General features: G+C 54.8%; 1 long non-coding RNA gene across 1 annotated transcript; it reads left to right on the top strand.

Moving 5' to 3' along the window:
- The first annotated feature begins 16,615 nt into the window (after positions 1-16,615).
- On the top strand, positions 16,616-18,229 carry LOC132339943 (uncharacterized). Its single transcript, XR_009489745.1, has 2 exons — positions 16,616-16,740; positions 17,258-18,229. It is a non-coding gene; the product is annotated as an uncharacterized LOC132339943 (long non-coding RNA).
- The last annotated feature ends 2,271 nt before the right edge of the window (positions 18,230-20,500 follow it).

The raw sequence follows: 20,500 nt of genomic DNA, 5'->3' as shown, positions 1-20,500 counted from the left end.
TTAAAGTTTCCCTTTCATGCCAGGGATATTTTGCAACATAAGCACTGCCACCATATAACCAGTGATTTAACTGAGGGGTTTTATAGGCTGAAATGGCTTTGAAATTTGTTTGGAATTACCTTGAGTACATTTTAAACACTTAAATTGTCATCTTTGCATTTTGGACTATTCATGTTGCACTATAAGAGGTTTTTTTTTTTATTTTTACTCCATTAGATTGCACAGTGACTCCTGCATTGTTTCATCAGCCCCTCCTGAAAACAAGCTGACAGCACATCCAAAACACACTTTATGCCCTGATCCCAGGTGCCAGGGGGGATGGAGGGGCTCTGGGCTGTCCCTGGCAGCTGCTCCTCACCTGAGCCCAGCCCAGGAAGGGCTGTTTGGCACCGTGGGGACCACCAGCAGCCCCTCCTGGGACACAGGACCTGCAAATCCCTCCTGCAGAGCTGGATGTGGGGACTCAGCTTTGTTCCCAGCAGAGAAATGGGTGGGAGTGTCCCCACCAGTGTCCCCACCAGTGTCCCCAGCCGTTCCCAGCCCACCAGTGTCCTTGGGGTGTGCAAAGGGGGCTTTGACAAACCCTGCCCAGGTGGGCTTTGGGCACCCCCAGGGCTGGGGAGGCAAACACAGTCAGGGGTCACGAATCCCACGAAGGCTTCAGGGTTATTTTGTGCTCTCTGCTGCCTTCCAAGAGCTGCTGGTTCTTACTGGGAGCTCTGGCTGCCCCTTCCCACGGCCACACCTCCCCTCAGCCTTCCTCCCTCTGTCCTGCCTGGGGTCCCTGCCGGCTGCTGGGGGTCCTGCTCGCCTTTATACCTGCCAGGACCCGGCCAAGGAGCCCCTGGAGAAGAAGCCATAAAGATGTTTTATGGAGGACTGGGTTGGTTTCTGTGCAATAAAAGCTGGAGCCGTTGCAGAGCAGCTCCTGTGTAATTACAGAGACAGAGGAGATCACTTCCATATGTCGGAGTGGGTGTGAGGGGCCCCGAGCCCGCATCTGCTCCCTTTGTTCTGCAACTGGGAGAGAAAGGAAGAGAAAACAGAGACAGAAAAGGGAACCTGGGGTCTGCTGGAGAGAATGACCCCTCGCTAAACCCTGCCCAGGGCCCGGCTCCGAGGATCAAGGCACGGCAACATCTGGCCCGGCCAAAAAGCTTGATCAATAAACTGTGCTACCAGGCACAGAATCAGAGAGATCTGAGAGCCATTCATTAACGACCTCGTTAAGTGATTGATATGCTTAATTTTCCTGTCAAATGCGGGCTTCCCTTGTAAACATGTCAATTGAGAAAAGTTCAAGCTGGTCACTGGGATTTATGGCTGGAATAACAGGGAGGTGGAGAGGAGGATGCATCCCCCGTGGCCCCTGTTGTTTCCTGCACGCAGGCCCAGCCAGCCCAGGTGCTGCCACGTCCTTCTCCTGCCTCCTTCTCCTCCTCCCAGTGCTCTGCTCCTGCCCACAGCTGAGATAACAAACCCAGAGTGTCCTGCTGGAAACGCACCAGAACTTGGCCCCAGCAGCAATGACCCCTGGGTTTGGTCACCTTGATAAAGGGGAAGCCCTGAGCTTCAGGGAGCTGGGCTGGAGACCCAGATCCCACCCTCTTCCTTCAACAGCTTCAGCTTAACCCGCTGCAGCAACCAGGACAGATGGCTCCAGCCAGGATAATTCATTTACACCAGGCCCATGGCTGACATTTTTAGCCATTACAGCAAAGCCTGACCTTTTTTCCTGTGTTCTGCCCTTTTTTCCTGCTCCCACTCAGGCTGCATCCCTGGAGCTGGGAGTTCCATCAGCACAGCTGAGCCCAGTGTGGGGTCCCAGCTCTGTCTGGAGACCAGAGCAGGGTCCCAGCTTCATCCAGAGCCCAGTGCAGAGTCCCAGCTCCATCCACAGCCCCACACATGATCCCAGCTCCATCCACAGCCCCACACATGATCCCAGCTCCTTCCACAGCCCCACACATGATCCCAGCTCTGTCCAGAGCCCCACACATGATCCCAGCTCTGTCCAGAGCCCCACACATGATCCCAGCTCCTTGCACAGCCCCACACATGATCCCAGCTCCTTCCACAGCCCCACACATGATCCCAGCTCCGTCCACAGCCCCACACATGATCCCAGCTCTGTCCACAGCCCCACACATGATCCCAGCTCCATCCACAGTCCCACACATGATCCCAGCTCCTTCCACAGCCCCACACATGATCCCAGCTCTGTCCAGAGCCCCACACATGATCCCAGCTCCATCCACAGCCCCACAGATGATCCCAGCTCCTTCCACAGCCCCACACATGATCCCAGCTCTGTCCAGAGCCCCACACATGATCCCAGCTCCATCCACAGCCCCACACATGATCCCAGCTCCTTCCAGAGCCCCACACATGATCCCAGCTCTGTCCACAGCCCCACACATGATCCCAGCTCTGTCCACAGCCCCACACATGATCCCAGCCCCATCCAGCTCCCACCCCCACAGCCGTGTATAAACACAGGCAACATCGAAACATTTTGCTCAGAATATTTGGTTTTAGGCCAAAGAGGGAAGTGTTTTGTTGTGGAAGCTCGGTGCAGAAGGGTCTGGGGGTATTTGCTGAGGCACAAAGCAGGAGGGACAAGAGTGAAACCCAGGGCATGCTGCCCTGTTTGGTTTGCTCCAGGGCACTTTTGGGGTGCAGCCTGTTCCTCCCAGCAGTGTGAGCACCACTGCCCTGCCTTTCCCAGGGATCCCCTCCTGGGCCAGGCACTGCTATAAATAAGCTGTTTTGTGACTAATTCGTTTTTATTTCTGTTAACTTTTATCACGAAATAGCAGTCATCGAATCGACACCTCGGCTCCCTTGAGCATATTCCCTCTGGTGTCATTTTTTGATAAATGCCAAGAACAGCCTAGCAGCAGGAGACCATTATCCTGTGACATGCTCCACTCTGCTCACATTATCTCTAAAATAACACGGATGCTCGCACAAATCCCCGCAGCAGTTGTGACAGGGAGCAGAGACAGCCCCAGCCTGGCTGGACCAGCAGAGCCCAGCCTTGCTTCCCCCATCCCGAGCCCATCCCAGAGCTGCCTGGTACCAGGGAGAGCTCTGCCCCATGGGGGAGAGAGAAAATCCTCATTCTGTCGCAGAGAGGGGGGAAGAAATTCAGATTTTGTATTTAATTTCTGTTAGGGTTTGAAGGAGCCTGAAGCATCGTGGGAGAAGATCAGCAGCTCACTGCCAGAACCACTTACAGTTCTCACAGATTTTGGAGTAATCCCTCCTTCCCTTTTCCTCATTTTTTTTCCCCAATGACACCTCAAAGACCCCACAAACGTGGGAACAAAGAGTAAAAGGAGGGAGGCGAGCACCAAAACCAACCCTAACACCGCTCAGGCTTCAACCAATTCCTCAAATCGAGATTATCTTTGCCTTTCTTAACAAGAGAGAGGAAAGCCTGAAATTTAATTTGCTATGGAAATGTAACTTTTCTGAGGGAGCTATGGGGGGATGCCCTTTTGCACAGCCAAACCCAGAAGGCTGTCAGAGACAGCTGAGAGAGGGTGAGGAGCTGGCAGTGAGTGCATCATGGCAGCACAGCCTGTCCCACCCCACGGCCACCTCCCAGCAGTGCCCAGGAGGGGGCTGTGCCCAGGGGAGAGGGGCTGCACGTCTGTCAGCAGGGTGGCACTGCTGGAAGCCCACCAGAGGATCCTCCTTCCATGATTTCCTGGTGAACACCCAGGCCTGGCAGCGGGCTGGAGCCCGGGAGCTGCCAGTCCGGCCCCGCTGCCGGGGATGCGCCGCTGCTCCGTGTCAGCCTGCTGCTGTAGCAGGATTTCTTTTTGCTAATATGACACAATGAAAGGGTAACTGTGTCTGTACCTTTCATGTGGTGTCAGCCCCGCAGCGCTGTTAGAGGCATGGCACTAACGTGACACGATAGGACATCGTTAGCGCCGCGAGACGCTCGCATCAAATTAATGTTGGGGGGGAGCAGGGACAGCTCTGGTGGCTCTCGCCCTTCTCGGGTGGCTCGTGGCAGTGCCTGGGAGCCCGGGGCTCATCCTTGCACATTCCCTGCTCCCGGTGTGAGAAACAACTGCTCACTTTGAAAATTTAAAGAGGTTTATTAAACCTTGACAAAAATACAGCAAAGGGCTACATGAGGAAAAAGCTGCAGGGCTGGGAACTGCCCCTCGTGCACACCACGGGGCTGGTTCATCCTCAGGAGGGATGCTCAGGCTTTTGTACCCCTGGGGCTGCATCAGCCAGCCCTGGCCCTCCCAAAGTCTGTCACTCAGCTCTTCTTTGCCATTTATCAGTGCAGACTGCTTTGTCACTGGATTGGAGCTCAGGTGTTGCCATGCCCACCCCCTAAGCACCCCCTGAGCTTTGCCATTCCCAGCTGCCCCAGGTAAGGCACACCTGTGCAGCTTCTTTGTACCTGTCCTGGACAGCCCAGGCTGTCTGATGGCAACAATACAGGGGGGAAAGGGAACTGTGGGGAGAACAGAGGGCATCTAAACTACAATAACATAACTGTGCATCACTAAAGCTTTTATTGATATTCACACAATAGTTATCTTTAATTGTGAGAGCCAATCATCTCAGTATCCATCTGTAACACCAGCTTGAGCTGGGGCTCAGGGGGTGGCCGTGCCCAGGGCTGGGACACTCCTGGGTGACAGAAGAGGGAAGAAACCTCACCAAGCACAGCTCCCACAGCCCTCAGTGACGGCTCCAGTGTCTCTGGCTGTGTCCCCTCACGTCAGGCAGCCTCAGCCCTCAGCATCTCTGGCACTCTGTGCCCTCAGCAACCCTTCCCACCTAAAACTTTGAGACATGGCGGCAAAACTTGGAGGAAATAATTAACAATTATTTCACAGGAGAAGGTTCCAGCTGGAGCAGTATCTGGTGGGGGAACATATATCTAACAAAGGCTTGTTATTTAAGCAATAACCCTTGAGAAATTGGTCGTTACCAGCATTAAACGACTCAGCCCATTGCCAAGGATGGTTAACGCTCTAATAAACTGGTCATTAACTGCAGTAACAATGAATTTCGAGGGGATTATTGCTATTATAAACCTTAATCAATGGTTTATAACAGCAATAATGTGGTCCTTTCTTTTAATGGTAAGTAGTGCGGCATGAGCAGCCTGCTTGGGAATATTTTCAGTGAGGCTGATAAGACAAAAGTGGGCGTTACAGTCCTGAGCTCCAAACACTGCTGGGGAGGACACGGGGCCAGTGAGGCCTGCCCAGAGGGGTGGGGGTGGCTGTGGCTCGTGCCAGGGTGGCTGTGCCACAGGTTTGTGCAGCAGTGGGTGCCCACGCTGCCCACCCCACGGGCAAACACCCTCTGCCTGATTTAGGGGCACCCAACCAGGGATTCACCATGGACAGGGAGTCCCTTGCACACAGGGACGATGAGATCCATCTCCAGCTCTGCACAAAGAACCACAAACCTCGTTAGGGCTCATCAATGACCTCATCTGCTGCAGCCTGAGCCCTTGACCTGCACCCTCCCACTGCATCCCCAGCTGGAAATGTCACAGGGGCCCTTCCCCCTCCTTCCCAAGCTGGTTGTTTGGAGACTCCCACTGCCACCTTTTGTCTGCCCTGGGACACGGGCACGCTGCTCACACCGAGTGGGGAGCTGGGGAGCAGGAGAGGCTCACAGCCAGCCCCAGGTGGGCAAAGAACAGGTTCCTAATTAAAGGTTAACCAAGGGGATGAGCAAGAAGCCAGCGGTGCTGACGAGGGGGCAGAGCCCCAGAGCTGGTGGATTTTCTGGCAGAGGCTGAGGGGAAGGAGGAGCCCTTTGTTCCTGCCCTGGGATGGGTCAGCGTGGGCACACAGGAGCAGGGTACACAGTGCTTTGCAACACCCTCTGCAGAGGGGTGGGAATGAACCTCTGGCATGCTCCCATCTTGTTTCGTGCCCTGTGTCCCGTAAAAAACAACACATGGCAATATAAGAAGGTAAAATCCTGATTCCAGTGCCTTGCAGAGGGTTCAGAACATCCCCTTGTCTGGCTGAGCAGACGGACAGTGAGTGCCCAGCTTGTGCTGCCTTTCCTGGGGAGGCTCCTGAGAAATCCCCCCTGGCTGCAGCTCGGCTCCTCTCTGCCATCCAGGGAATTGTCTCAGCTGCTGGGTGGAACCAGCAGGGCTCAGGGACCCTGGCTCTGGCTCCAAGGGGAGCTCCCAGGGGAGAGCAGGGCCCTGTCCAGCAGCTCGGGCTGCAGAGCCCTGGCCAGCCAGCCAGTTGTAATCACAGCCTGGCTTTAATGGAGATTTTCTCTCTTCTGTGCCTGTGGTTTTTATGGCTCTTCGGAGCTGGTTCTCAAGCCCTGCTCTTATCTTTGCTCTCCCTCAGCTAAGCTGGCTGTAGCTGCAGGAGCACAGCATCATCCCGCATTAACCAGGCACTCTGGGGCTTTGCTTGGCTTTGGCCACTCTTCTGACATCCTTTCCAGCATGGTCCCACTCATCCCTCCTCTGCTTTGCTTGTCAGCGTCCCTCAGAGTGGAGGGGAGCTTTGTGACTCTTCTCTCTGCACGTTTTTTTCAGAAGAAGACTGCAATGGAATAAATTGGAAAGTTTACTTCATGTAGCATGGAAATAAAAAAGCTCATTCAGAAAGTTAATGATTTATTTTATAGTTTCATTATCAGGGTCACATTACTCAATAGCATTTCAAACATGTCATTTGTACAAACTATGGTAATTAAAATTTATAACGTACTTCATCAGCGGCATATGAATCTTTTAGCCAGCACTCTGCTGTCATATAAACAGTGTAATTTCAGCTGCAATTCACCCTTTATTGGCTCTCATTTGTGATTTAACAGCCATCAATGACTGTGCTATAAAGAATAAATTAACCATCCGTAAACCTTATGATGACAGGGACAGTCAAACAGCCTCAAACTGCTCCACCCGGCCCTGCTTGGCCAACAGGGAGCAGACCCAGAGGTGCTGCTGCCAAGGCACAACTGCTCCTGTCACCAGCAGGGCGCTTGGCACCACACACACGTCACCACCAGGTCCCCAAGTGCCCTCAAATGGAGGATTTTTGGCCACTGCCTGCAGGGCCCAGCCAGAGCATCCCTTCCCTCCTGGAGGGAGGAGTTTCAGCCACCAACAGCTCTGAAATCCCTTCGTGTGCCCCTTCCCACCAGAGATCTGTTCAAATATCCCTTCAGCTGGGACCCTGCGCCTTCCCTGGCCCAGCAGCAGCTCCCAGGGCCACCAGATCCTCATCCAGCACCTGGGAGGTTGAGAAGGAGACCTCTGTCCCCACCTCTGTCACCCCTGTCCCACGGCCAGCCCAGCACAGGTGAGGAAGGGCAAGGACCCGATGGCCAAACCCAACCCCGGCACTTCCAGCCTGGGAAGCTGCAGGGATGGAGAGCAGATTCCTCAATGGGGGCATCCTGGCAGCCAACAATGATCCCACAGCTTCTTTGTGCCCACGGTTGGCAGAGGGAGCAGTAGGATTTAATGGGATCCCTCCCGTGCTCCGAGCTGACACTGTGCAAAGCTAATAAATGATATGGATTGGATTTGTTACTGAGACATCTCCAAGGAGCCTGGGTCATACAGGCCAATAAAATTGGCCTCATAAATTTACCCTGACACACAGGATTACTCCAGCATTGCTGAGGTCACCTTCTCACACTGATTTATTGCCAGCCCATGGGTTAATAATACTGTTTACGGGGTTGTTGTTTTCCCCTCCACGTAGCAGATATTAATCAGCGCCTTCCTGCCTTTGCGGCGCTCCGGGGGCGGGCTCAGCACGGGCTGGGGAGGGCCTGCCTGATTTATTTCTGAGCCAGGACTTTTTGTGCTCAAAAAAATCCTCTGGAAGGCCTGGGCAGGAGGAGGGAAATTGTGCCCTGTGAGGGTGGTGAGGCCCTGGCTGCTCCATCCATCCCTGGGAGGGTCCAAGTCCAGGCTGGATGGGCTTGGAGCTGGTGGAAGGTGTGAAACCTTCTCAGCTGGTGCTTAAAACCCTGTGGGAGCAGCAGGAAGGTGGGGCAGGGCTGTGTCTGTCTGTCTGCCCCTCTGCCCCTGCCCAGGAGGTGTTTGTGGAAGTGCTCCTGCTTTTGGAAGCAGCGTGTGTTTCCCATCCTGCAGCCAAGCCCAGCCTGGCTCCTGCTGCTCCGTGTTATTCCCATCCCACCCTAATCGGAGGGGACAGGTGAGATGTGCTTCAAAACACTCTAATCATATTTTAAATGGAAATGAAATGTGTGAATTAAATGTAAATTACAGCAGAATGGAAGGACAATCACTATTAGTTAAGGTCTGACACCTATTTTTGCAGACCTTTCCTAAATGCCACAACTTGTTTCTCCTCACTTGTGACGAGGACTTGTAATTCCATGGCAGCTGCTCCTGGGTGCTGAGGGGGGCCTGTGGCTTTTAAATAGCTCTGGACTGCTCAGTGGCTCTGGGAAATTACAAAGCAGCCCTGATATTTTTATTCTGGATCCATGAGAATAAACCTTGGTGTTTTCCCCCTGAAAAGGTGAGGCGGTAATACAAAGGGACGTTTTTATAGAGTCAATTTATTTAAGGGTTCCCCCATTTGCTTTTATATTGGAAAAATATGTGTCCTGCCAATGAGCTGAAATTTCTTCTTTATCTTTAATCCCTACCCCACCTCCTCGAGCCACTGGCTATTCCTGCAGCCTCCCAACAAACCTCATTGCATTTTTCACACTGGAAGCATCCACAGGCCCTCCCAGCCCTGCACTGGTGTGACAAATGTGGCACCGTCCCCTGCCCTGGCAGCCACACACCAGAAGTGACCTCGGATCAGCTGAGGGACAACCTCCCAGCCCAGGAGAAGTTCACTGCAGCACTGAGACGCCTCACCTGTGGTGAAAAGAGTGAAATGTGGGAAAAGCAGCACTGGGGGAAGCTGGAGCCATCTCCGGGAACCCGAGAGTTCCTCCCACGCCCTGTGTTCTGCTCATCTCCTGTGGAGACAAAACATTTGCTGTTCTCATTATCACTGGGAACTTTTCAGCTGGGAAAAAGGAGAATCCTTGTCCTGAAGAAGCCAAAAGTCAAGTGCTGATTTAGTCAATCATTAATACCTGGGGCTACTTGGCAAATTTTTTATTTCCAAAGTGCTGGAGAGTAAATAGTCCAGTGCAAACAGATAGTTCTGAGAGCTGAACACATTGTCCTGCTGCTCTGATGTTCCAGGTTTCAGAGCAGAAGGATATTTGGGCTTAATTTCATGTAGTATTGCACTGGGGGAAATGTATCATCACATGTTGGGATAATCACAACATTTCATTCTGGCTTCAGCAGTTCTTACAGATATATTTCTATATATATAACATTGAAACAAAATGCTTTTTGAAATGGAAAAAAACCCTATGCCATTTAATTCCTGAAAGGTCACACTCAAATGCTTTGGCCTTATCGAAATGATTTTCTCCTTTGATTTTTCTTTCCAAATGCAATTTCATCAAAATCAGCGCATTTCCTCAAATGTTTCACCTTTGGTGAAATGGCATCTCCTGACAGGGAAGTGTTTTGGGGAGAAATTTCTGACCAGCCCTGGCCGGGCATGACCTCCTGGCCAGGGCTGGCCCGAGGTGCTCAGTGCCCTCCCAGCAGCTCCCAGCAGGTCCCAGCAGGTCCCAGCAGGTCCCAGCAGGTCCCAGCAGGTCCCAGCAGCTCCCAGCAGCTCCCAGCAGCTCCCAGCTCAGGGCTCAGCCCTGTGTTCGATCCATGTCTCACTGTTTTCCCAGTCCCTGGCCGGGATGTGATGGAGGGGGAAATGTCTCTCATTCCTATCAGGTGATTCACTGCCCTGGCCCTGTGCTGAATCCTCCCTCCTCCCGAGCTCTCTGGGAGGATCCAGAGCCTTCCTTCCTATTTTCACAAAGCTTGCAGCATTGTCAGAAAGGAAAGGGTACCATCTGGTTAGCCCTTGTTTACTGCACACCCTGCCAGTTTGAGCTTATTAATCATATTTACCCAAGTATCTTAATTACTCCCTGTCTAGCGACTTGCCTTGCACTCAGCTGTTGACCCGCTCCCCTCCCCTCTCCCTCGCTCTTTTTTTTTTGTGTTTTTTTTTTTTTCCTTCTTTTTAATTCCTTTCCATCATTAATCACAGCAGCAGCGTGGGCAGAGGAATCCGTGGCGTGGTGGTGCTGCTCTCCCAGCCAGCAGGCTGGAGCTCACCAGCTCCTGCCAAACTTTGGGACGTGTCCATGGGGCCAGAGGAGGGCGAGGGGCAGCACGGGGGTTATAGTGGATATTTCTGCCCCTGAGGAAGGAAGGAATGATGAGGAGGACTCCATTTAATCAGAAGGCTAATTAATTACTTTATTATACTATATTATTCTATACTATATTACATCTAAACTGAATCTGCCAAGCACTCCACTGCACAGAATCTCGTGACTGTCCTGACAGTCCCAGCTCACACACACCTGGATCCAGGGGGTCAGTGAATCAAAACATGCCAAAATCCAGTGATCAATTCCCTTCAGGTCAACAATCTCCCACTTGTGAACAGCACAGGAGCAGTAAATGAGATAAGAACTGTTTTTCCTTTCTCTGAGGTTCAGAGAATGTGAAACCCTGAAATATTCTTGGGAAGAATTGTGCCTTGCTTTTCTCTGTGAAGAGAAATGTGGCGACAGGGGGTCACTCCTGCCCTCCCTGCCCCATCCAGCACCAGGGCAGCACGGGGGTCACTCCTGTGGGGGTCACTCCTGCCCTCCCTGCCCCATCCAGCACCAGGGCAGCACAGGGGTCACTCCTGCGGGGTCACTCCTGCCCTCCCTGCCCCATCCAGCACCAGGGCAGCACAGGGGTCACTCCTGCGGGGGTCACTCCTGTGGGGGTCACTCCTGTGGGGGTCACTCCTGCCCTCCCTGCTCCATCCAGCACCAGGGCAGCACAGGGGTCACTCCTGTGGGGGTCACTCCTGTGAGTGTCACTCCTGTGAGGGTCAATCCTGCCCTCCCTGCTCTATCCAGCACCAGGGTAGCACGGGGGTCACTCCTGCAGGGGTCACTCCTGCCCTCCCTGCCCCATCCAGCACCAGGGCAGCACGGGGGTCACTCCTGTGGGGGTCACTCCGGCGGGGGTCACTCCTGTGAGGGTCACTCCTGTGAGAGTCACTCCTGCCCTCCCTGCCCCATCCAGCACCAGGGCAGCACGGGGGTCACTCCTGTGGGGGTCACTCCTGTGAGGGTCACTCCTGTGAGGGTCACTCCTGCGGGGGTCACTCCTGCCCTCCCTGCCCTATCCAGCACCAGGGCAGCACAGGAGTCACTCCTGTGAGGGTCACTCCTGTGAGGGTCACTCCTGTGAGGGTCACTCCTGTGGGGGTCACTCCTGCCCTCCCTGCCCTATCCAGCACCAGGGCAGCACGGGGGTCACTCCTGTGGGGGTCACTCCTGTGGGGGTCACTCCTGCCCTCCCTGCCCTATCCAGCACCAGGGCAGCACGGGGGTCACTCCTGTGGGGGTCACTCCTGCCCTCCCTGCCCCATCCAGCACCAGGGCAGCACAGGGGTCACTCCTGCGGGGGTCACTCCTGTGGGGGTCACTCCTGTGGGGGTCACTCCTGCCCTCCCTGCTCCATCCAGCACCAGGGCAGCACAGGGGTCACTCCTGTGGGGGTCACTCCTGTGAGTGTCACTCCTGTGAGGGTCAATCCTGCCCTCCCTGCTCTATCCAGCACCAGGGTAGCACGGGGGTCACTCCTGCAGGGGTCACTCCTGCCCTCCCTGCCCCATCCAGCACCAGGGCAGCACGGGGGTCACTCCTGTGGGGGTCACTCCGGCGGGGGTCACTCCTGTGAGGGTCACTCCTGTGAGAGTCACTCCTGCCCTCCCTGCCCCATCCAGCACCAGGGCAGCACGGGGGTCACTCCTGTGGGGGTCACTCCTGTGAGGGTCACTCCTGTGAGGGTCACTCCTGCGGGGGTCACTCCTGCCCTCCCTGCCCTATCCAGCACCAGGGCAGCACAGGAGTCACTCCTGTGAGGGTCACTCCTGTGAGGGTCACTCCTGTGAGGGTCACTCCTGTGGGGGTCACTCCTGCCCTCCCTGCCCTATCCAGCACCAGGGCAGCACGGGGGTCACTCCTGTGGGGGTCACTCCTGTGGGGGTCACTCCTGCCCTCCCTGCCCTATCCAGCACCAGGGCAGCACGGGGGTCACTCCTGTGGGGGTCACTCCTGCAGGGGTCACTCCTGCCCTCCCTGCCCCATCCAGCACTGGGAACCGTGTGGATTCCCAGGGGCTGGGCCTGCCTAGGGGCTGTGCTGGGTTCGGGGCTGCCCAGGCTCTGGGGCTGCCCGTGCCAGGGCTCTTTGTGCCGGGCCACGCCGGAGGGCAGGGCTGGCAGAGCAGACACCATTAAAGATGGTAATTTGTTGATCCAGGCTCTCCCGGCGCTCCGGTGCGAGAGTGGCACCGTTTTCTTTACGACCTCATAAAGTCACAGCCGAGAGGCCGATTTGGAAAACAAACTGCCTCAGGTTGACAGATAATTAGATACAGGGGACATATTATACGCCTTTGCATATAAATGCGCTCGGCAGCGCGTTGGTTCATCAGAAGTTGAGGCTCCGGGAGGCGCAGGTACCCGGCTCTCCAGGATGGATGAGCTGCTGCAGCCGCCAGCCACAGCTCCATTTTATGGCCCTTTCATCTCCTGTTCTGTGTGCTCTGAGCACGCTGCGATTCAGAGCAGGGCTGCCGTGGCTTGGTTTGGTTTGGTTTGGTTTGGTTTGGTTTGGTTTGGTTTGGTTTGGTTTGGTTTGGTTTGGTTCGGTTTGGCAATTTTTTATCCCAAGCTTCCTCTTCACGCGGCTTGCGTTCTGCAGCTTGGCTTGCTGCTCCTGCTCTGCCGTGGGAGGAGTGGCTGAGCAGGGATTCATTACTATTATTACTATTTTTGTGTTCCTATATCACGTCCCAGCCTGGCTCCTCCCGAGCGCGAGCCCGCTGAGAGCAGCGGAGCAATTCTGCGCTGCCACGGGCCCGGTATTTATACGGCAATTCCGCCTCCCGCGCTCCCGGCCCCCAAACCACGAGGTTCCAGATATTAAAACAAAACAAAACAGTTGGGTTTCTTTTTATGCACTTCAAGATTTAAGGTGTCAGCCAGCGCGTTGTCAAGCTCTCAGGGTTTGCTTTTCCAAGCGAAAGCCAAGATCCCTGTATGACCACGGTTCCTGCTGCGGGTATTTTCAGAGCATAGTCCTCGCTTGCAGGATCTGACTACATTTTGCACCCCCCCTGCTCACCTGTCAGCGGTTTCTTCCCCGTCCAAATCAGACCTGCACCTCTCTAAGACAACCTCTCCTTCCCAGCTCCCCCCACATATCCCGCTATTTTGAGGGTGAGGCAGAAAATGTCAATTAAATGTCCATATTCCCGAGGAAAGCTTCACTATCAGTCCTTCTCCCCCAGAAAGGGAAAATTAAAATGTGTGTGGGAAAGATAAAGCTGTCAGAAAAGGGAAGGGAGAAAAATCCCCAAGCCTAAACCCCCAGCAGCCCCCATGGAAGGAGGTGATATAAATAGAGTTGCTGTCACTTTGATGAATTAGATCTTTTGTTAATTAGGATACATTGATTTAAGGGTTGTCCAACCAGATAGGCCTCTCTCCTTCCTGTTCCCTCGCAAATCACAGCCCGGGGTGGTGGCAGCACTGCTGCCTCCTGCCTTTCCTTCTCCTTCTTTGGGGATTGTTTCCACTTCCAGGTGCCAGGAGGGAGCCTGGGTGAGGTGGCCAGGCTGGAACCTCTGTGCTGGGAGATTTCACAGGAGAAGGAGCTCAGGGCTCCCCCAGGGCCCTGTGGCCACAGCTGGGTCACCTCTCCAGCTCACACGGACCCTGGGTGGGCAGCAAAGGGCCTGGGAAGGTTCACCCGGGCTGCAGGAACCACGGACCCCTGGCATCCCCAGGACACTGCAGAGCCTGGGGCTGGCATCGCTCCCTGGCCCCATCCCACCCACCTCAGCTCCATCCCACCCACCCCAGCTCCATCCCAACCACCCCACCTCCATCCCACCTGCCCCAGCTCCATCCCACCCACTCTAGCTCCATCCCAACCACCCCACCTCCATCCCAGTTGTCCCAGCTCCATCCCAGCTCCATCCCACCCGCCCCAGGTCCATCCCACCCACCCCAGCTCCATCCCAGTTGTCCCAGCCCCATCCCACCCAGCCCAGCTCCATCCCACCTGTCCCAGCTCCATCCCACCAGCCCAGCTCCATCCCACCCACCCCAGCTCCATCCCAGTTGTCCCAACCCCATCCCACCAGCCCAGCTCCATCCCACCCGCCCCAGGTCCATCCCACCCAGCCCAGCTCCATCCCAGTTGTCCCAACCCCATCCCACCAGCCCAGCTCCATCCCACCCACCCCAGGTCCATCCCACCCAGCCCAGCTCCATCCCACCCACCCTAGCTCAATCCCAACCACCCCACCTCCATCCCACTTGTCCCAGCCCCATCCCACCCACCCCAGCTCCATCCCAGTTGTCCTAGCCCCATCCCAGCCCCATCCCACCTGTCCCAGCCCCATCCCACCCGCCCCAGCCCCATCCCAGTTGTCCCAGCCCCATCCCACCCAGCCCAGCTCCATCCCAGTTGTCCCAGCCCCATCCCAGCTCCATCCCACCCACTCCAGCTCCATCCCACCCACCCCAGCCCCATCCTCCTTGGGCTGTGGCGAGTGAAAATCACGGCTTGGGAAGAGGATCCCTCCTGGCCAGGGGGGACTCGCCCTCCTCTGGCCTCCTCCAAGGTGTCCCTGCCACCCTGGTCCCTCAGCAGGCTCCGGCTCCGCTGTGACGCGGAGCTGTGCCAGCCCCGCTCCTCGCCGCGCTCCCGCAGGACACATCCAGGCTTTCCAGGTTTCCTCTTGTCGTCACTTGAGCACCAGCGGCGGATGGAGAGAGGGGAGAAAAAGTGCTGCGCTGTGTGGATTATTGTGTGTTTGTCACGGGGAGCGGTGTAAGCTGTAGGTACAGCATCTCCCAGCGGTGATTTATGGCCCCTGTCAGCGGCCCCGGCGCTCTGGCCGCCGCAGCGTGGAGGATGGATGCGGCTGGAGGATGGATGCAGCGAGCAGGGAGGATGGATGCGGCTGGAGGATGGATGCAGCGAGCAGGGAGGATGGATGCGGCTGGAGGATGGATGCAGCGAGCAGGGAGGATGGATGCGGCGCTGTCAGCCCCCGCTCCCGCTCCGCTCCGCGCACTCGCTCCCCATTTCACGCCACTGAACATAAACAATCTTTTGTAAACCTGACAGTCACACTTGCTCCTCGGGAAACACAGCGCGGGGATGGATGACTCGGCTTTCCCTGCCCCATTTCCTGCGCTGTGCAGGAGCTCTCCGGGAAGGGCAGAGCCCGGAGGAGCAGAGAGATCCCCAAAAGGCCAAAGGGAGGGGAGGCACCCACAGGACACCTGTCTGTCACCAGCGGCTGTGACCACCCCGCACACGCTGCAGCAGGACCCACACCTCTCTGCGCTGCAGTTCTGACCCGCGGCCAGAGCTCCCCCGTGCTCCAGGGCGATGCACATTTCCCACCTCAGTTGTTCCTGTCCATCTCCCTCCCTCCAGCAGCAAATCCCAGGTGCCAGCAGCGGGGCTCACAGCCCACAGCTGGGCTCTCAGTGCCAGCAGGGGTAGCACAAAGTCCTACAAAGCCCAGCAGCTGTTGTGGCTGTTAGCACTGATGGGGATGACCCCGGGTGCACTGGGACCTGCTGGAGGCCAGAACATCCCTGCTACAGCCCTGACACCAGGAACTGGTGAACAACAATCGACTTTCCCATCTGGGGGCTAAAGCTACCAGGTGGGAGAAAGCCAGGGTGAAAAGCAAAGAGGGAGAAGCTGCCCTGTGTCCCCCTGGCTCTGGCTGCCCCCAGCTCCATGGGACAAAGCAGCTGCGGGTGCCTTGCCAGGCCTGGCCTGTGCCAAGGGGCAGGGCTGCCTTGCCACATGTCCCTGGACAGCTGCAGGCTGGCTGGGAGTGCTCCCTGACACACTCCTGCTCCTGTGCTGGTCTCCCCGGCCTCTCCAGCCCTTCCCGGTGACTTTGGGGTCGGGGACAGAGCAGCAGAGCAGGGAAATCGCCTGCTGAGAGTTTGCTGTTTTCTCTTCCAGATGGTTTGTGTTGGAAGTTGCTCCGTGTGAGCCTGAGTGCTGAGTCTTGAACATCTGCTGAGGAGGAGCCCGCTCGGGATTAATAGGGAGAGGCTGCTGGAAGGGCACATTTGGGAGGGTCCCACTGCTCCCAGCCTGGGGGCACAGGCTGTCCTTGACCCTGTGGTGCCCTGCCTGGCACCCTGCACTCCACAGCTGCACTCAGGGCGGCATTTGGGACGTGTTGTGCTGTGCATAAGGACACCTAGAGCTCAGGGAAATCCATCCTTCAAAAAAACCTGCATAAACCTGAACAAGCTGATGTCTTGTGCTGTGGCCTGCCTTTTTAATGGCTTTAAACCAAATTGTTTACACTGGTGAGCACGATCTAACGGGGACACCACTGCCTTCTGGTGACAGCTCTGCCTTCTGGCATTTGGCTGCTGGGAGTGGCTCCAGGTCGGGCTGGGATTGTCCAGGCTGGGACTGTCCAGGCTGGAGGCCCGCGGGAAGCACGGAAAATCTGAGCAGCCAGTTCAAGGGATCAGTGAGAGGAAAGAGAACTTTCCTGGCAGGTTGCTGTTCCAGCCTGGGGTGAGTTGCTGCAGCCACGGCGGCTCCGTGTTTGGGGGAGAGCTGCTGGGTTTGCCGGGGGAGGGAGGAGCCGAGCCCAGGTGACCCTGAACGGTTCATTTGCAGCTCGCTGCCTCTGCTGAGCACCGTGTCACCCTCCGAGGGCCCCAGGGACCCCCCTGCTGTGCCTCCCCCTGCCGGGAATGGGCCTCATTCCCCTTCCCACACCACTGCCCTGCATCTCCCACCCAGCACACACCTTTAACTGCAGCTTCTGCTGCGTTTTCACCTCATTTCCCTGGGCTGGAGGGAGCCTGTGCCATCCCAGCTGGCATTGCTTCTCCCCATCCCACACGGTGGGAGCACACCTATTTCCACGGGGAGAATGGATTATTTTCCCCTGCAGCTGCACTTGCTGTACACAGGAATTATGGGTCCTTCCACACCTGTGAGAGAAACATTATCCTCAGCCTTCAAGGGTGAAGCATCTTATATTTAGTTGGACTAAATAATGATTCTTCCCTATCTTTCATATCAGGATTTAAGAGCACCCTGGAGCTACAAAGTTTATTAGAACCCATAAGAAGAACTGTACCATAAACGGGACAACTGTGGCCATAAACCTGCACCTTGAAGTTGTAACAAATCCTGGGATGTTGAAGTAGGACACGGTCTTGTCTCAGTCAGCAGAAAGGAAAAGAAAAAAAAAAGGAAAGAAAGAGAAGAAATGCAAACTTAAGCAGAAATGAGGCCTGGAAATATAGAGAGGAAGAAAGGGGGAAAAAAAATAATAATAAAGCAAAGCGTGGTGCTTGCAGAGCCCGCTCAGCTGGAGCCCTGGGCCAGGTGCCCATGGGATGCAACTCAGATTAATGGGGAGAGAGAGAGCAGGGAGCTGCAGGAGGAGGGGAGAGGTGAAAGGAAGGAGGTGCTGGGGGGATTCGCGAGGCCAGGGAGGGTCCCTGCACTGAGGGAGGCGATGCTGCTCACGGGGCTCAAGGCAGGTGAGCAGCTCGGTGCCTCCTGTCACCTTGGGGTGAGCCCCAAAGGAGGAACAGCCGGAGGGGACAGTCCCAGGGGTTTGTGACAGAAGTGGGGGGATGCTGCTGGGCGCCCCTCGCTGTGAGGGAGGATGTGGTGGACAATGGGTTTCCTGCACCTCTTCCCTCCGGGCTCTCCTCTCTTTAACTCCTCTGCTTTATTTTACTGTCACTTATTCAGGTCTCATTTCCTTCATCGGCAGCCAAAAGCTTTTCAGCGGCCGAGCCTCCGAGCTCTCGGCACTTGCCCATGGCCAGCGAGGGGGGCCGGGCTGTGTGCTTGGAGCATCCCCTGCCTCCCGCAGCCTCACAGGACTCGCGGGATCCCTCCGGGCCCCCCGCACACCACAGCGGCTCAGGAGCCAGCAGAGCCCCGGCCCGCCCCGCCAGCCTGCACTCTTTTGTCACATCGGGTTGTTTTTCCCGCTGTTGAATAGATTAAATGACAGAGGGCTTTTTTTGTTTTTAAAGAGTAATTGAGTTTTATTTTGGAGAGGGGAAAAATGGAGAGCTAAGTGGGAAAAGGAGGGAGATAGGAATAAACCACACATCTTTTTATATAGGATCCACAGTTAATTCTTAATTAGAACTGACAGATGCTTCTCCCATAATCCTATTCCCAACATGTTCTGTTTGCTTTGTTTGGCGCTGCATGATACATGGTGGCATCGTAATGACCTTTCACAACTCCTCCTGGAAGTGTTATTGGCACTCCAATGATTTATTGCATGTTCCAGTTGATTACTGGGCCATTTGTCAACATTTTTTTTTCGCTCTCCATAAACCTGTCTCCCGTGTCACAGACATTCGCGAGCATGAAAATTTAAACAAATAAAGTGTGCGGCGGGGAGGCGGCACCTGACTTGGAGAGCAGGATCACAGCACAAACCCAGCCTGGCCCCACAGACCCAGCCTGGCCTCACAAACCCAGCCTGGCCCCACAAAACCCACCCTGGCCCCACAAACCCATCCTGGCCCCACAAACCCATCCTGGCCCCACAAATCCATCCTGAACCCACAAACCCACCCTGGCCCCACAGACCCACCCTGACCCCACAAACCCATCCCAGCCCCACAAACCCATCCTGACCCACAAACCCATCCTGACCCCACAAACCCACCCTGGCCCCACAAATCCATCCCAGCCCCACAAACCCATCCTGACCCACAAACCCACCCTGAACCCACAAACCCACCCTGACCCCACAAACCCACCTTGACCCCACAAATCCATCCTGACCCACAAATCCATCCTGGCCCCACAAACCCATCCCAGCCCCACAAACCCACCCTGACCCACAAATCCATCCTGGCCCCACAGACCCACCCTGACCCCACAAACCCACCCTGACCCCACAAAATCCAACCTGACCCCACAAACCCACCCTGACCCCACCAACCCATCCTGGCCCCACAAATCCACCCTGACCCACAAACCTATCCTGACATCACAAACCCACCCTGACCCCACAGACCCACCCTGACACCACAAACCCACCCTGACCTCACAAACCCATCCTGACCTCACAAACCCATCCTGACCCCACAAACCCATCCTGGCCCCACAAACCCATCCTGGCCCCACAAACCCATCCTGGCCCCACAAACCCACCCTGGCCCCACAAACCCATCCTGACCCCACAAACCCACCCTGACCCCACAAACCCATCCCAGCCCCACAAACCCATCCTGACCCACAAATCCATCCTGGCCCCACAAACCCATCCCAGCCCCACAAACCCACCCTGACCCACAAACCCACCCTGAACCCACAAATCCATCCTGGCCCCACAAACCCATCCTGGCCCCACAAACCCACCCTGACCCACAAACCCACCCTGAACCCACAAATCCATCCTGGCCCCACAAATCCATCCTGGCCCCACAAACCCATCCTGGCCCCAGGCAGGGCTCAGACCCCGGGCAAAACCTGGGTGCTGCTTCCAGAGCTTTCCAGTTGCTCAATTATTTATTGGTGTTTTGGTACTGCTTGTATGGGGGAATATCAGCACTGGAATATTAAATTATCTTTTAAATCATATTTATTTATTATTAAATTATATTTTATTTATTATTTTAAATAATCTTATAATTTTTTCCCATTTTAATTTTATAATTAAAATGGGAAAAATTATAAGATTGTTTAAAATAATAAATAAAAATTATAAAAATTATAAGTAAATAAAAATGTAAAAAATTTTAAAATAATTATATAATAACTATATAGTAATATAATAATTATGTAAATAATTTTATAATTATAATTTATAAAATAATAATCATAATATGATTATTATAAAGCAGTTATATATAATTATATAATATTTATAAAATAACTCTAATTATAAAATTATAAAATAATTATAATTTATAAATTAAAATGATGTAAATATAAATATACATGGATAAAAATATAAAAATATATAAAATTATAATATATAAAAAATTACAAATATTCCTTCAGTGAGGGCCTGAGCAGAACCTGGGTTCCCTCCCTTGGTTGGCATCATGGGCTGAGTGCAGCTGGGGGGGGACAGGGAACATTCTGGACCAGAATCCAGGCAGCAGCCCGAGCAGCCACCAGAGGAAGGTCAGGACAAAGCCAACCCCACTGGACTCACCGAGGCTCCTCTGAGCAGCCATTTGGGATGGGGGAATTCTGCCAGGCTGACCAAAATTCCAGCACAAAGCCCACAGATATTCCCACTCTGGAAAGGAGCTGCCAGCCCCAGGCAGCCCGG

Source organism: Haemorhous mexicanus, chromosome 30 (assembly GCF_027477595.1).
Source record: "Haemorhous mexicanus isolate bHaeMex1 chromosome 30, bHaeMex1.pri, whole genome shotgun sequence".
NCBI classification, from domain to species: Eukaryota; Metazoa; Chordata; class Aves; order Passeriformes; family Fringillidae; genus Haemorhous; species Haemorhous mexicanus.
Note: the sequence above shows the minus strand (reverse complement) of the source record. Positions and strands in the feature narration are given on the sequence as shown.